Source organism: Triturus cristatus, chromosome 3_2, assembly GCF_964204655.1.
Source record: "Triturus cristatus chromosome 3_2, aTriCri1.1, whole genome shotgun sequence".
Classification (NCBI taxonomy): Eukaryota; Metazoa; Chordata; class Amphibia; order Caudata; family Salamandridae; genus Triturus; species Triturus cristatus.
In genome coordinates, this window is record NC_140584.1 from 163,020,064 (window position 1) to 163,038,571 (window position 18,508).

The window sequence follows — 18,508 nt, forward strand, 5'->3', positions numbered from 1 at the left end:
AGGAAATCCACTCGGAACCACAAGCAACACCCTACAATCGAACCCCAAAAACATGCAAAACTCACGTTTAACATGGGCTCCTATGGCAGCTCTTTCCCTTCCTCGACTTTGCCAAAAAACACCCTTCCCATGGATCGATTCCTCCCAAACATCCTGCACACCCTCCCTGCCACTCACAGCAGCCCCGTTCCTGTCGATCCACTGGAACCCCCTAAAAAACACTTCTCCACGCACCCCAACACCGCCCTTTGGATAACATTGCAATCCTGGCCTTCACAAAAAATGCTCTTTTTTCGCACTTCCACTATTTCGATCATCTTCAGACTCACTGGGACACTAGTTCCAGCCATTCCCAAGAATCTCAGCAAGAATTACACAAATCCATCCACTGGAAGGGGTACGACTTTTCACCCAAACACAAGCCCCCCGCAAACCCACAAAAACACCCCAAAATCAGCCAAATCTGGATGGAATTTTGACAAACCACCCTAAAACCTTCCCAACACCAACCCAGCCAAATCTGCATCAAATCCAGCCAAACCTTCCCAACCCCAACTCAGCCAAATCTGGATGGAATTTTGCAAAACCACCCTAAAACCTTCCCAACACCATTATGCACGAACCTGAATCGGGCCCTGAGCCCTAGACTCCGGGAACCCTAGCAAATTTCAACCCTAAACACCACCCCAACCCTACCACCTAACCCTAAACACCACCCCAACCCTACCACCAGCAGCGGGAGAACTGAATAAAATTAAAACAAAAACTTACCTGACCGCCTCTGCTCCTGGTCCGCGTTGGCGCCTCTGCCCCCTTCAAACCGGAACACCACGTCAGCACTGGAGTGGCAACCCCTCAGCCAATCCCGGCGCTGCTGCAGCGCCAGGATTGGCTGAGGCCACAGCTTACGCTACGCCCGCCGCCTGCCCATTAGGAGACCGAGGGGCTCCTAATTGGCATGCGCAAGGCAGTAAAAACACAAGTACGCATGACTGGGCACGGGCTAAAAATTACTCTCCATGCCCACTCATGCGCACTTGTGCTGCAGTGCTGCCTTTCACTGGCTTGTCTGACAATGCATGTCAATCAACATGACGCCGGACCGCCCACGGTCCGACGTCATGCTGACTGACATGCATTGTCAGTTCTCCCCACCCTCGGCGTCTCTGAACTTAAGTGAACTAAGTTCAGAGACACCGAGGAGGGGGCTGCGGGCGGGTGCGGGGGGGCAACGCCCCAACGCCCCGATGGACGCACCGTGCCTGATTAACTGTGAATATAACACAGATGTGTGGCATAGAGTACAATGGGGCAAAGTAGAGGGCAGGGTGGAGGTGCCATAGATAATGCTATGTCTATATATGTGTGTGCATATAGATAAATTATCTACTGGCGGTCGCCAGTAGATAGTTAAAGTTAGGACCGTGTTTCCATAGGAAATCTGAAAATTCTATTTTGAATAACTTTGGCGCCGGTTGACGAATCCTCGCGAATTTTTCAAAATAGGTGGGGCGCTCCGCTCCGCTCCTACTCTGAAAGTCTCGGGGTGATTAGTCAAGCGGGGGCCGAGAAAAAAGGGGGGTCCCAAAACGCGTTTTCCCCATGCATTTTTCCATAGGGACCTTTAGTCCAAGGTACAGCCCGAACGGCTGAACAGAATTATTTGAAATTTGGCAAAGAGAAAGTCCTCAGGTCAGGGTTGTGCCTTTTGAATATCTGGAGTCAATCTGTTCAGTAGCTCCTGAGAAAATGTCAGTTAAAAGTACATATATATCTATAGGCGCGCACCATGCGCGTACGGTAAGCATACCGTACGCGCACGCTGATGTGCGCGAGCGTAATTCTGATTGGTGGTTACATGACAGTAAACATTCCAGTCGGTCAAAATCAGGAAGTGTCGGCCGCCATTTTGTCTCTCGCAGTCTGAGGCAGTGAAAAACAAAGGTGGAGAATGTGAAAAGGGGGCAGGGTGGACAGTTCCTGACCCCCTAGCCTTTGTCAGGGGGTCACTGAAGGACCCCCAAGGATGAAAAAAACATTTTATTTTTTTTCAAAAAAGTGCGGGGTGCGCGCACTGTGCGTGCACGGCACGCACAACGCATCGTGGGCGCTCGGTGCGCAAAGTGCACCGAGCGCCCATTGCGCGCGCACGGTGCGCGCACGGTGCGCGCACGGTGAAGAACCTGAAAAAAAAAAGTTATAAATACATAACTTAGCATTTAAAAAACCGTACAAATTCACTTAAAAAACCATAGGTTTCACACACGTTATAGTTAGGAATTAGCATTTAAAAAACCTTGCAAATTCACTTTAAAAACCATAGGTTTCACACATGTTATAGTTAGCTGGACATTTCCCTCGTAAAAAAACAATGAAATTCCCCCGTCATAGTTAGTGCAGGCAACTATAACTCACGCGACCGCAATCCTCTGCTGATGACGTCAGATATTACATCACTGTATTTAGACACCTATTTACCCATGTCTTCTTCTATTAATCTTTAGCTATACATATATTACAAATATGTATTTTTCAGAAAGACACATATTTAATCAGTGATGTAATATCTGACGTCATCAGCAGAGGATTGCGGTCGCGTGAGTTATAGGTGCCTCCACTAACTATAACGGGGGAATTTCATTGGTTTTTTACGAGGGAAATATCCAGCTAACTATAACATGTGTGAAACCTATGGTTTTTTAAGTGAATATATATATATCTAAATCTATGTACACATACACATACACATATATATAGATATCGCTCTATCTATGGCACACCCACCCTGCGCCTGAAGGAAGTGACCCGATTTGAACCACCCGGGTCACTCGCGACCACCTCTCCGTCTTCCACAAGAAATGAAGAGTTGGTGAAACAGTAGAGAGTACAAACCAAGATATTTATTATTAATTGCGCTTGAGCGGAGTCCAGTCAGACTAGCCTCCTTAGATGCTACCGAGGCGACTGACTTCAGAACACTTGTTAAAACATAATATGCATTTCCAACACCCCTAAAGACCCACCCAGACTGGAATTTTCCAGCTCGGGCACCGATGAACAAGGGAGGTACAGAAGGATGAGGTACCACCTGCAGAACGGGTACATGTTATCACATTTTCAAGGTTGTCTTGTTCAAGCTCAACTCTCTCTAGTGTGGGAGCAGGGCTACGGTAGAGGAAAGGCATGCGAAGACAGTATAAGCTATTAATTTATTCATTAGTGCATTAGGATTTAACCGTGAATACGATAAGAAGTAACTGGAAGCAGCCTTTCGCTGAGGCAGACAGTTAATGAGACAGAAGCTTACTTTCGATCACAGTACAAAATGGCGGCTAAAGACAAAATGGCGCCGCAAATGCTAACTTAACTCGCACAATGCTAGAAGGAGTCGGCTGGACACATTTACTGTCCAACACGCTCCCCTGCCCTTTTCCCCACTCTGTCTCGCCTGGGAGCAGGCAGCGGGCAGATACCAATAAATTACTTCAATTATTTAAGACTTTAGAGGCGCCTGTGACATGGGAGCACACTTTTCAATTCCAGTCCAATGATGATCTGACCTTTGTCCTTAAAACTGGGACATGTATTTACAATAAACAAAAGTGTTGGGACTCTGGGACAGTCCTCTGAAAACTGGTACTGTCAGGGTAAATCCGGGACGTTAGGTCACCCAACCCTGGACAGAGAAGTTAATTTGGGCCAGATTTGTTAATGGCTTGTGTTGCCCCTGCGTTATACAAGGCTACGTGAACCCATAAGTCAGATTTCCTATGCCACTTTGTGTGGCTCTGCATTGCATAGTAAATATGGAGTAATGCAAGGTCGCTGCCTTGCGTTACTCTGCTGTTGGAAGGTGTTCTGTGGGTAGAGTGTGGGTGTTCTAATACATCAACCAATGTTTTTTTGCGCATTCCTAGAATAACTAAGACTAGAAAACCTGGGAATGCGTCAAAATGCCATGCATTCCCAGGAGAGGCGTAAGAAGGAGAAATGTCTTTATTTCTCCTCATTGTTTCATCTTTCTACATGTGTTGTATTCTGCAGCACATGTAGAAAGAGAAACATGACTCTGAGGATTGTTTTTGTACAGGAAGGTGTCATTTCCTACACAAAAACAATACTGCCTGTTAGGCAGGCACCCTTGCAACAGGGCACAAGGGTGCTTGCATTGGTGCTTGGCAGCCACAAGTGCGCCAGCACGGCGAGGGCAGGAATGAGCCATAGATTAGTAATTATGACGCTTTCCTGCTCTCTCCAGTTGCCACTGCGCAGCAGGTTGTCTTTCCGCATTGCATTACACCAACATTTTGATCAATCTAGCCCTTTGTTGGGGTGGGCGATGTACTGTTTGCATCTTCTGGGAGATGTCACAAGAGCCAGCATGGTAGCCATAGAGAGTCCCTACTACTAAGACCTACTAATTAGGGCTTTGGTTGGGGTTTACAGCCAGTCATCGTGTGACTCCATCTCACCAGAATAATACAATTCCAGCCCTGTGAGCTCGAAAACATATGTAAACTGGTACTCACCGACCTGTCAACTTACATGGCGCCACTGTGTGTTATAGAAAATGGGCTCTTTTCACACTGTCTCCTGGTGAACAGCCCATATCACCGACAGTGCACACATTGAGGTGGAAACCCTTGCAGAGAACAGGCTTCCATCTCACCGTGTGCAGACTGTGTGCAGCCAGCGTCCATCAAGACGTCATGGCAGCCTCACAAGCCTTTGTTATTTGTTTTTAGTAGAGTTTAGAAGGGTCTGTTCAGGCAGCACTGGGCTGTAAGCTCTCTCTGCCACCTTCCTTTTGCCCCTACTCCCTCCATGTTTGGATAGGTGTTAATGGGCTCATAGCCCGGCCGCTCCAGACTCCCGCCCTTTCAAAGCCCGCCCCTTCCACACATGGTAAAACTAATATCAACTTTGATTGGTCCTTACCTATTGTCCACTTGGTTCAAATGAAGTGAATGAAGCCTGCAATTCCCAGAATGACTTGTCTTCCTAAATTAATGCAGTAACTGGAAACAAGGTAAACTGTTAACATGGAGTTAACTAATGACACCACAGAGTGGTTGTTGATGGGATAAGGCTGACAAACGAGGAAATAGGTTTTGGAGGAAGACAAAATGCGTCATAACAGAGACAGTTCGATTTGAACTCAACGTCACAGTACTAGGAGGCCTATGTAGAAAGGGCGGCACAGAGGGACCTAAAAAATATGGCAAGTGAAGATGAAAATGGGGAACAATCATTGACCAGTTGAATATCATGGTGACATATTGCTGTGTTCCACCGGGAACCCCACTGGCCTTCTGGGATTTGTAGTCTCTGATAACTTCAACTGCACATACTAGGCTAAAAGTATTGGAATACAGTGGTTTGTGACATGAAACTAAAGGAGCAAGCACATGGTGACTGGGGGACTTTGAACCATTGAGACATCCTACTAGAGAGAGATATGAGTGCAGTGCAAAATTGTGTTGTGACGTGGGAGCTCGTGCGCAAACATAGGTCCATCAATTTCGGAAATTAATGCAAACCCACCCAGTCAAGTGGGACCGAGAACAATGCCCCAAGAGAACCAACAAGGACAGATAACTAACTGTACTGTTACCATTGTTAAGTAGCAATTGAGTAGCGCCAACCTGCCTTGCTATAATATGAACCTGGCACTCCCTCCTTTCATGAAGGGCGGTGCCAGCACTGTGATGTCGCGTAGATATCTGATTTGGCCCCACAGACGCCAGAGAGGTTGTGAAATGAATGTAATAAACACCACTCTCTAGGATGTCAGTGTAAATCAGCAACCACGAACCACGGGGCAGAATTTATGGTCACGCAACAAATCAATGTGCTCCATTGCTGCCAGATGAGTGACATTTTGTTCTTTTTTTTTGCATTACTGGAACGCTCCTCTTTTCTGAGAATGAAATAATGCAGGAATATACATGTTCCTTGAATTTTATTCTCCACAATGCCAATGGCAGGGACACTGGCGGACTTCCCTGTCAGGAGATGTTTCAGCTTACTTTGCGGATATGTACGAAACTGATTACGACGAGTGTTGCGCCATATTTGACTCCAGGCCGAGCACTTGTTGACAGCACGGCCTGGAGCTGTGAGGTCTGGGAATCCGTTTTACTGTAGCAATGCTGTAATTCAGCTCTGGCGCCTTCCAGGAAGGATCTGCCTTATTCATTATTACAAGCTTGAGACTTCCTATCTCCATCTCAGAGTCTTAGTTTCAAGTTGTGCTCCCTCCATTCCTTAGCATTAGTCTCATATTCCTGTGTTCCAAGCAATTTTCCCTCACTCTTGTTACCTCAGTGTGTCATTTTCTTAGCCTCATAGTTCTTTGTTCCTTGTTGGGAACCCGCCCCTCCTCATTTTTATGGTCTCCTAGGCCTGGATTCAAGTTCTTGTTCCCACAATCTCTCCATTTCATGGTCTCCCAATCTGTGGTTCCCTCATTCTTGTTCCTTCAGTACCTTATTTTCATGGTCTTCCATATCTAGGTACCCAATACTCTTATCTCAGTCCCTCACATTTGTGGTCATGAGTGCTGAGTTCCAAACCTTATGGCAACAGTCACTCCCTTTCATGGTCAACTACTTTGGGTTCTAAGCTTTCTCCCCTCAAGCCCACAGTTTTATGGTTTCATAGTCTTGAAATCAAAGTAATGTTTATCTAACCCTCTCAGTTTTATGTTTATCAATCTATCAATTTAATAATCCAACTGTCCTGGGTCCCAGGTTATGCCCCTCAACCCCTCAATTTCATGATCTCAAAATCCTGAGTTCCAAGTCTTTTTCAATCAATTTGTCAGTTTAATGGATACATATTTCTGGGTTCTAAGCAGGGGCGGCTGGCACGTATCTGCACCGATGGGCGGCCGGCAACTAAGTGGTGGGTGGGTGCGTGCATGCATGCAGGCAAGGCGAGTGGCAAATAAAAACTGAAGTCACTTACCTTTCTTGCTGCATGTCGGACTTCCTCCTCAGTCCCTTGTCCTTCGACTCTGCAGGCTCCAGCCTCCAGGAAATTCCACTAACCAATCCTGGAGCTACTCTCAACACCATGAGAGCAGTGCCAGGATTGGATGGACCATTCCTTCAGGCTCTTTGGGCCTGTGCTTGATCTCCACCCAGCTGTCTTAGACAGCTGAATGTAGAGATGCAAAGTGCGCATGTCTCTTTGGCCGGCTCAAGAGACCCAGCCAAACTGACATGCATACTTTGGAGGGTCCATCTTGCTCCTCTAGTCCTCTTTGCTGCCAATTGGCAGCTGAGGAGAACACCCCCCCATTTATCCCAGATGGAGGCTGCTGCGCACTAAACGTGAAAACTAAAATGGCAATGAAATCATTGTATTGACAATTTATTTTTCACGTTTAGCGCCGCCGCAGTGGGTGAGAAGGCGACACACGTGCGCCCTCGCAAAGAAAATGCTGCTGGTTCCAAATTTGTTCCTTCACCCTCTCAGTTTCATTGTTCCATTGTCTTGGGGTTTATGTGATATACCCTTGTGCTCTAAGTTTCATGGTCTCATAGCTCTAGGTTCCACGCTATGTTCCCTTGGTCCCACAGTCTAGTGGCCATAGAGTCTTGAAGCCCTTGTCTTGTTCGCTGAGCCCCTCTGTTTCAAGGTCTTGTAGTCCTGGGTTGCAGGCCTTCTTCTCTCAACCGCTCAGTTCTTAGTCTGATAGTCCTGGATTCCCTCACTCATGGTCTTATGGTCTTGGGTTCCAAGACGGGTTCCCTCCTCCCCTCGCTCTCCCAGTGAGGGGTGGAGGGAGCCAGTCCCAGTCTCCAATCAGAACCGTGCCATCGCCCATCCTTACATGCGAACAGTCGCTATAGCATGCCTGAGATCTCCTGCACTCACTGTACTCTTGCACTCTCTCCTCTCCATGTCATTGCCTGCCCCATGCCCTTTAATTTCTTGTATTCTTCATCACTGTTTCTTGCATTTTCTCTTCTCAGTGTATTTGCCTGCCTCCTTTCCTTGTGTTTCTTAACCTCTTCAGCGCGGCGCGGATTACCACGCTGTGCTGAAGGGCTCGTGCGCGGGCGAGGCCATGACGGAGCGGTTCCGTCATCCGCACAGTGCAACCGATGCGCATGACGGAACCACTCCGTCATGCACATCGAAGGGGTTTAATCCCTCATCATGCTTTTTAATCCATAACTGGGAAATGATGGGCTGACTGAGTTCTGCATTGGAGGCAGATCTCAGTCTACGCTCTCTGATGGGTCTCACTCTCTCCACCCGAGTTTGGATCAGTAAAGCCGATGGGGGGTGTCAGATCATACCACCTCTCGTCCCTTCTTTACGCTGGACGAGATAATGAATAATCTGGCCAGTCACTGAATGCCATGTATGCCCCACAACCCCTGGAGATGAACTCTTAAAATGTTACAGTGTGCAGAACCATATAGTGCTCAGAGTGTCATGTCATTTTATATGTAGTTTAATTGAAACGATTTCAGTGTTTTTTCGTAATTCTAATGTATATCAAGGTGAAGCAGAATCTATGCTAGCAAACATGATATGATCTGGTATTTCACCACTGCAGTGTACAATTAGAAATGCATACATTTTGTAAATGAGGGGGCTAGCTCCTTTTCTCCTGAAGTTGATGTCACTATGCTTAAAAGCCTTTCATTATAAGATTAAAATAAGCAAAGGTGGTTGATATAATGTTTGCAGTCTTCACTTCTGACTTGTTAATCCATTGTCTTGCCTGTGACTCTCTAGAATGAACCGGATTTGGCAGTCCCAAGGGGTCTACAACGATTTGCATAGGATTTGCATATGGCATATGCAGCGGATTGTAATGTGACTTTAATTAATTACCAGCAGATGCGAATAATTTAAGCATTCCACCAATCACCTTTCTGATTGTCTAGGTGTGACACCCTAAGTGAAACACGTTTTCCCAGTTGTGGGCCTGTGCTCACTGGGCCTTTGGCCCAAGTTGCACCTCACTGACGAGGCAAAATCGCCTGACACCAATGTGGGGATTCAATTACATACAAGGTAGTAGTGTTCCCAAAATGGGAAAATAACCGCACATCAAACATAGACACCTGTCACATAACACCAGTCAATGGCGTATTTCAATTGATAAATACTGTTAGTATAGCGGGGTGCTGCTATGGCTGTAAACACTCACTACCTAGAAGTGCCGTTGGCAAGTTGAAAAATCAACTCGTCCGTACAAATATCAAAAAGAGACCAGCTAACCAATAACAAGAACATCTGTTTGAAGCTTTGACGGGTACTTTATCCTATCCAGTGGAACTGTGGAATATTTTGAGTCCTCCAAGAACTTTTCTGGAATTGTTTATCTACTTATCAAAAATGTTGGTCTACGTATAATGTGTTGTTTTTAGACCTACTATACTTTAGAAAAGGGTGTGCGTTATTAGCTGGTCTCTCTTTGATATTTACCAATGTGGGGATGCTTATGTCCCATCTGGCGGAGATCAAGGGTGGCAGTTCAGTGTCTCTTGTTTCTACTGATGCATGACCAAGGCTGACTTATATTTGATGGTCTATGCCTGGAGTGGTATAGTAGGCACAAAAATGAGTAATTACCAGTTTTTAAAGAATTACACCTATCTCCTTTTGTTTTTCTCCACGTCATTGAGAGAGTATCATCAAGAAGCAGTGTGTGTCCCACCTTCAGATACCCAGACGAGGACAATAAAATAACTCAGCGATTTGGATAATCACTGACTGTATCTCAACCTGCAGGTCACAGCTCTGAATCCCGATGCGTCTCAGCCTTTCACCCTTCAAATGGTCATTAAACAGATGCTATTGAGTTGTTTAATTCTTATCTTATCTTATTCTTATCTAAGTAGTGGCTTGTACAAACATGAACTCTTTTCAGGTCTAATTCTAGCCCTTTGGTTTATTTGTGAGCTCACATGCAGGGGTGCTAGTCGCCCTTCATTAGGGCCACCTGCGGTTGGTGGGTGGTTTTCATTCGGTGCATTAAGCCCTCACTTCCCTTCATCTTCCCATTCATGAAGACGCTGATTGGGAAAAGTCCAAGATGTAATGAGGGAGGGGTCCTGCAAAGTCACTTTAGGATGTCACAGAGTTGACCCCTTGACCTCATCCCGCAGCAGCCTCCTATTCACTGCTCAGGTGCTAGGAGATGAGGCCCGATGGAAACCACAGACAGTAAACGTTCTTAGGTCCCTGCCAGCTTTCTCTCCCCGATGCCTCCGGCCCTGACCCCTGAGATCAGCAATAGCGGGGGTGGTAGCGCCCTTATCGCGTAGCAAGCCACGGATAGCAGAGACTTCCCCTGGCTAAACCTAACGTGCGCCCATGCCTTTGTTCAAGATGGCCACGCGGGAGATAGCTCAAAAGAGGATACCCTGAGGGTCAGGCGCGAGGCCCGTCAGAGCTTCGCAGGTCCTGGTGAGGCTGGTCAGGATCACTTCGCAGGTCCTGTTGCGTTCGTATCTCTGTGTGTACTACTTTATGATAACAGCACTTACTGTCAGGTGTACAGCCTCGTAACAATCAGGTAAGCTTACCTGAGCCTGGCCTGCAGCAGAGTCTCATTGGAACCATACAAACATGCAGTCAGACCACAACAACCCGCCACACCAGAGCCTGTCTGCAAACCTGTACCTCACCCGTGACTCACCGTGCATTTGTTCGAGGAGAAAATCATTCAATGCCTGGAACGTGCATTCCATACAAGATGTTGCATAAAGATTTCTTCTAAAGCTTGTTTCTCGCACGAGTGCCGCATTTCCTGGTCTGGTGCTTGCAATTGCCCCATTGACCTGAGAACCTCCCACTCGTATCGCCCCTGTACACCTTGACTCACGCCTCTGTTTCGCGGACTCATTGTTTATCTGAGGGTTTCCCAGAATCCTCTGCATTTTTCAGGCTAACTCCATCCAGTAAACTGGGGAATTAGCTTACAGCGACCGGCACGCCTCCTCTGGAAGTCTTAACAAATCCGCCTATAAATTCCTTTTTACTCATAGACTTTATTAATGTATGTATTTAAGGGCTACTCACCCTCACATGCCACTTCAGAGTGGTTTAAGGGACCAGTTGCATCTTGACTGCAGCGCCGTATTGGTAACATGCCAGCACTTTATGAAACTCCTGTAATAAACAGACAGTAGACCCTGGGTACTGACAGATATTTTCCCAGTGGTCAAAAAGTATGTTCTGTGGTGTCACTGTGTAGAGGGTGGAAAGCGGGCGTAGATGAGGCGTATCATGTACATGGTGTGCATAGCGCACTGAGGAATTATTTTGAGGGTTTCCTTCCATACAGGCTCCTAAATTAAGCCCTAGTCTCTAGAAGACTCACAGATTTCACAATACTGTGTTACAATATAACTGAGCCACTTTCCCTTTAATGCACCATGGGGGAACACTTCTCTGCTTGCTGTCGCTACCTTTGGCAAGTCAAGTGCGTAAAGGAAGTAAGTTGATTATTAAATTGAAACTAAATATAGTCCTAGGCCTCATGATCTCCTTATTTCTTTAATCTCTTATCTGTAAACATTAGTAGTGCTTAGAAACAGGCTCTGTTATGGTATCAGGTGCTATAAAAACACTGATAAAGACCCCATAACAAGGATTGCAATTCACTGAGGTGGGCAGACACAGATTCCCAATCTCCAGCACTAAACATGGGACCGTGGGAAGATTTAGCCATGTTACTATTAGGCGTGGCATCTAATCCTGGATTACCAAATATGCTGGTATGAAATCTGTATTTCAAGTCTGGACATGTTCCCAGCCCAAAGGCATACTTGGTGGAAGTAGTCTCTGAGTCTCACCATCAGAAGCACTCACCCCAGTTGCTGTGTAATGAGAAAGATGGAAACTCTGGAACCAGAAGGCATGCTTTTTTTTTATTAATCTTGGCCTTCCCTTGTGATGAACTGTGCACTCTTGGGTAATCACTTTCTGATAATATTTCGCTGCTGCTTTGTTTTTATAACAGAGATAACAAACAACTTAAATCAAACTAAACACTAGTAATATATAATAAGAAAACAGGGCCATTTTGCTGCTAACTCTGCGGGGGCAAGATGGCAGCATTGTGATAGTTTTGCATAGAGCCCTCCTGAGCGGCACCAGCCCAAATCGATTAACGGCATGCAGTGGCCATCTGCCGTCGGAGACCAGGCTGTTGGAGGCCGGGCTTTAATCTGGATTTCCCCTTCACCTGAGTTGGCATCATTCGAGTCCCTGGTGGTGGGCAGATCTTATGGCGGTGGGTCGGCCATGCTAAGGTGCTGGAGGGCACTGGATTTACTGGATTTACAGCTGATGGTTATACCAGTTGCTGCAGAATGGGTAGAATTTTCACTTCGGCATGTGAAAGGGGACCGCCAGGGAGAGCTAGCTTGAGGCTGGTAAGCGGTGTTGTCTTCTCTATGGAGGGGTGCCTGGGACAGGCTTTCCTTGGTTCTAAGACTGAGTCTGAGACGCCGCTGCTTCAGTCAGACTGTTTTGTGGTGCAGTGGGGGTTCTCTTCTTGGCATCCTGTTTTGTAACTCACATCGAGTCAAGTGGATGCTGGGGCAGCAGGGTCTATACCCATATCAGTTTCCTAATGTCCTCTGAGAGAAACCTAGATCGCTATATCTCTTCCCTTTAGCCAGCCGCTCATACAACTGGGTTGACAGGGACATCAAGTGCCCCGATGGTTCATAAGAGGCCATCAGTGCCAGCTCAGGAGATCTGCTATCAGGAGCTGTGGCACCTGCCACAGTCTTGGGTGGACCTAAACCTTAATCTTGAGCCTTACCACGGTGAATCCCTGAAAATAATGACTCAGTGATCTCCTAATGGGGCATCAGAAGGTCCTGCCACTGTAGCCCAGTCAAGGCAACTTGTTGCAGGCATTGAGACAATTGAGCAACAACCTCAGCTGCAGTTGGAGGCACACGCCCTATCGGAACCCCCCAAGATTTGTTTCTCACAATCATACTCTGGGAGTCTGTTGGACTCTGATTTGGAAGCCCCCGAGCAGGGAAGGGATCACCACAGGATGTAGCCTCAAGGACTGGCTGACAGTCAGAGTCAAGGTTGCATGCGGACACTTGACTACATACAGTAACGGTCAGGAGGCCGGGGATGGCCCCATCACAGCCACTCAAATAGAAGACCTGGTGACACAAGTCTTTATGCGGGCGTCCCTCGATCCCACGCTATCCTTGTTGGCAACAGAAAATGAATTGGTCTGAGGCCTAGATGCTATGGAGCTTACCATAACAAATCCTTCTCCCCCGGTCTTGGGGACAGATAGTGCTCCATCACATGCTGGTGGTAGCAGGGGTCTGGCCACTTCCATCGCTTCCACCATCCCCACTACTGAATCAGGCACCCCAACTTTGTCTGCTATTTATGAGCTCTCACAGCACAGGGAAGAGTATCGTAAGGACTCGCTTACAATTAAAAGTGCTCATCTAAAGATGCAAGTTTTCCTGAGGAAGTTGTCTAGGAATATAGAAATTCTTAAAACATGCCATGAGAAAGTTGAGAAAACTCAGGAGGCTCTTCAGTCAGTCGTAGGGGAAGTCAAAAATACAACGCTGACACATGAATCTCAGCTGGTCGACTGGGGGGGAGCACACTGGTGGGGAGGGTAGGGGTGGGTAGAAATAGTAGTTCTGGATTTCGGGAGGGTTGTGGGGAAAAGGGCATAAGGAGGATAGTAGGGTGGAAGTTGGCGAATAATAAGCAACGAGACTGTGGGTACTAATGTAAATCATTGTGATTGCATAATCTGACAACTATGTGGGGATGAAGGGTGGAGCACAATCTTCCTGAATGATGCCTACAACAACTGTGTAAGAGATGATGTGGAGATGGAAATGGAAAATAATAAAAAAATTATTTAAAAAAAAAAAAAATGAATCTCAGCTGGTTACAATTTCATCAAGGGTTGAGCACAAATGCCGGCGGAACAATTTTAGGGTACTTGACATTTCAGGAGGTGCTGAAGGGGAGGACCCTTGAGAATATATAGTCCGCCTTTACAGAAAGTGCTTCTCTACTTTGAATGATTGGGACATGGACAGCATGATTCAAAGAGCTCATTGTTTCTCATTCAGCTTGACCAAGGTGGGTTCACCGCTTCACTGCCCATGGGCAATACTGATTTATGTTGGTAACTTTATGCTGAGGCAGGAGATCTTCCAGGCAGCCCATCCAATGTCACCAATCAAAGCTCCCGGAGTCGATTTCTTGTCCGATTGGATCTTTTCCACGAGTCAGTTGTAGAGCAGTGGCAGTTCATGGAGCATATCCCTGCGTCCAAAAGCTCGGGGCTACCATCTCACTACTGGAACCAGCCACCCTACACATCAAACATGAGGGCCAAGTGCCTTTTTGCTTTGATGCTACAAAGGTTGTAGAGCTGTTGTAGAAATGGCAGCAAGTGAAATGATAGGCTGAAAACACTGTTGGAATGGTAGCCTGTTTAAGGACAGAGGGATAGGCTTCTCACTACATTTTGGCAACCAATTTCTTTTTTGGGTCTTTCCTCCAGGGTTCTCTCCAGAAATGGAATCCAGCTCAAGGACAGATGGACAGACTGGTCGCTGTATGCTGTCTATTGATTTGCTTCCAATGAGCTCCCCCCTTCTCAGATTTCATTTTCTGTCTCCCTCCTTTTGTCTTAGGGGATCTGGGTCTTTGGCTTGTCCTTTCATTATCTCTATATTTTGGGCAATGGGCACCTTAGGGAGGGTTTAATGTCCATGACTATATGCAGGGCCGAGTTTCATTTTTAGCTGGGGTTGGGAGATGGCCTAGGGTTCAGGCACTAGTTGGGGGGTAGGCTCATAGCAGGGTGGGGGGTGGAAGGGTCTTGCCTGAGGGGTGGGATCATGAAACAGGTCTGGGTATCTTCATCAAAACGAGGAGCAAAAGTTGCGTAGGTATTGTAGGGGAGAAAAAACAAAAAACGAAGCCAAGAATGAGTTGCATGAGTTGCATGCATAATAATGAAAGCAGTTCACATAGATGGAAGGTGTCTTTATGTCTTTTTTCAGGGTGTATCGGATGTTGGATTGATCATGATAATGGCTAATCATGTTAATAGTCCTGCAAATACATATTCTCTCATAGAACGTAAATGGCATTACGGCGCCCCATAAATGCAAATTATTAAGAGAAGAGATATCTGCACCGACTTTTTGTTTACTTCCGGAGACTCACTTTCTAATACCCAGATTCCTTTATTAGAGGGTCTGGGTTATCATGCCTCAGTGCTGCTTCCTTCACCACCGCCCAGAGGGGAGTAGCCCTGTTGATGCGGGGTGAGAGCTGGAGTTTGACCTGGCACAGTCTGAATCAATGGCTAATTGCGGTGATCACCAGGCATTGTGGCGATCACCAGGGAGACCATCCAGTTTACATTATGAATATTCTGTGGCCCTAACACAGATGACCCTGTGGTTTTTAATGGTCGCCTGTTTGATTTACATCAGTGGCCTAAACCGCTGGTACTGTGTGGTGACTTTAATTTCATTCTTTACTCCTTGCTTGATTTTTCCTTTCTAGGGACACAGTCTTCTGCTCTTAGCTGCACTACTCCTAGCGGATAAAATCACTCAAGAGAGGCCTTGAAGCAAGTCATGGCTGCTTATGCTCTTGTAGATGTTTGGCAACATTGCCGTCACAGGGAGTCTGGGTTTACATTTTATTCGGTCCCCCATAATTCACTTGGATCAATATGTTTCTCACCAGTCACTCTTCGTTACCACTTCTCACATTCTGAATCTGGGGGTGATCTCTAACCATAATTCACTGTTTCTTTACCCTTATCTAGAGGGTTTCTCTCAAGCATCTCGCCCTCACCACTGGACCTTTGATAGGAAACTTCTTCATGATGAAGATTTTATTCATTCTGTGAACAGGGAGGCAAGCTTTTTTTCGGAGCAGGATAATGGCTTGGCTTCTATTTCTTCGATATGGGATGCTCTTAAAGCCTTCTGTAGAGGTCACACTTTAAAATATTCCTCATATCTTCAGAAGGTGCAAGATCAGGTTGAGGCTCACATACAGTCTTCCCTTCTCTCTATGGAACATCACTTGACACAGAGTGTAATTAGCCAAGACAGAGGGACGTTCTTATTACTTCTTGATCAGTTAGCAATTGTTCAAGCCACCCTCAGGGAGAGATTACTAACCACATTCGAAAATGGTAAAGAAATGGGGTGAATACTTTCTTTTAGGATTAGGAAAAGAGCTAGTGCTTCTATTATTCAGGGAATTATTAACAACAAGGGAGAGCAAGTGAGCAATCACAAGTTCATTCTGGAGGAGTTTCGTTGGTTTTATCAGAAGCTGTATAGTGAGGATGGGGTCGCTTCCACAGATGCTATTGATAAGTTTATGCAGACACACTATTATCAGAAATTGACTGACCTACAATTGTACAGGTTAGAAGTCCTGGTTTCCTTGTCTGAAGTTGAGGCTGTTGTTATCCAAATATCAAGGAGGAAGGCCTCCGGCCCTGACCAAATTTCTCTTGAATTCCATGCTACCTTCTCGCATGTATTGGTGCCAGTCCTCTGTGATCTTTTTAATTCCTTTGACTCACTGGGACAGGTTCTGGGGTCTTGGACAGAGGCTAATTCTGTTATCTTCCCTAAGAAAGGGAAAGATCCCCTGCTGTGTGGCTCATATCGTCCTATATCTCTGATAAACGTTGACTCTAAGATCTATACCCTGGTGGTGGCCAATAGACTTTCATTTATCATTTCTGATTCGGTAGACGAGAACCAACACAGGTTCATACTTGGGGCACAATACCACCTCGCATTTCAATAGGGCTATCACTGCTTAGGAGGTTGGGTCAGCTGATGGGATCGGAATAATAATGCTGGATGCAGAAAAGGCATTTGACTGGGATTCCTGGTTATTTCTCTGGGCAATCATGAGCGCAATAGGATTTGTCCCGTGGTTCATTACCCGGGTTCAGCAATTATTCTAGGGTCTCAAAGCCAAAGTTCCTTGCTTGGGTAGACCCTCATTTATTTTGAAGGTTTTTTATAGCACGAAAAAGACCCTTGCGGGTATCAGAGTGCTTTACATGATAGATGTAGGACACAAGAATAGACATAGAAGAAACACAGACATAGGTGATTCAGATGTACGATACTCAAATAGATATAGAACTAGCGGTTAAAATAATAAGCTCAAGAAAACAGACTGGTAGTTAAAATCCAGTAAAGAGTCAATAAGTTCACGTGAGTTTAGCCACGAGAATCGCTTTCACCTCTTTTTCGAAGGAGGCAGTGGAAGGATTCAGTCTTGTTTCTATGGGCAAAGCATTCCAGATCCTGGTAGCCATTCCGGAGAAGGATTGGTTGTAGGTTTTTTTCTTGGCAAAATGGTGTGGTTTCAGTAGAAGAGTCTTGGCACTCCTGGAGGCTCTATTACCAGCAGAGAGCACAAGTTTCTGAGCTAGGTAGTTCGGGGAGTTGTGGTGTAAGGCCTTGTGTGTCATACATGCGATTTACAGATGAATTCTAGCTTCAAACGGTAGCCAGTTGAGGGCTCTAAGGTCTGGAGAGATGTGAGAGTTTCTCTTTGAGCCAGTGATGTCTCACAGCTGAGTTGATAGCGGCTCTTAGCGGGGCTGTCGACGACCTTGGGAGGCTGCATAAGGTTACAGCCCCATATTCCACTCTTGGGATAACTATGGCTTGAACTGCTTGTTTGAAGTCGTAAGCTGGCAGGAAGGGTTTCAGTTTTCGCAGGCTCTCCATGTGGAAGTTCGCTCCTTTAGTGGAAGCGCTGATATGTTTCTGCATCTTTAGGTTACTATCCAGAATCACACCTAGCGATTTTGCTGATTCGACAATGAGAGGTTGTCCATTGAGAGCGGTTAGGTGCGTCATCCAGTCCAGGATAGTGGATGCTTTGTTAGGGGGAGCGATTAAGAGGAACTCTGGTTTAAGGGAGTTTAGTTTCAGATGGTTTTCGGCCAGCCATGTTTGGGTTTTTTGTAGTGTTGCGTTGAGAAATTTGATGTCTTCAGGTGAGTGGATCTTGATGTAGATTTGGGTGTCGTCTGCATACATATGGAAGTGAATCTTGGAGAGACCGAGAAGTTCGGTGAGTGGTTCTATGAAAAGGTTGAAAAGAGTGGGTGAAAGGGAGGACCCTCGGATCCTATATCGATTACAAGGTTCACCCGACAGGGGTGACCTCTCTCACCCTAGCTTTTGCACTCTATGATGAGCCCTATATTCAAGCCTTGAAGAGGTCTAGGGATATTCCCCCGTAGCAAAACCATCGACTTGAGCACAAAGTTCTAGCTCACATGGATGATCTCGCTATCTTGCCCACTGTTCTGGCAGCCTCTCTACAGGCAATAGAAACAACAGCAAGTAAATTTGGGGCTGTCTCAGGGTACAAACCTAATCTTGCCAAGACACAGGTCTTGGCAAACACTTCCCCTCAGGGACAAGACAGGTCCTGGGTAAGCTCAGCA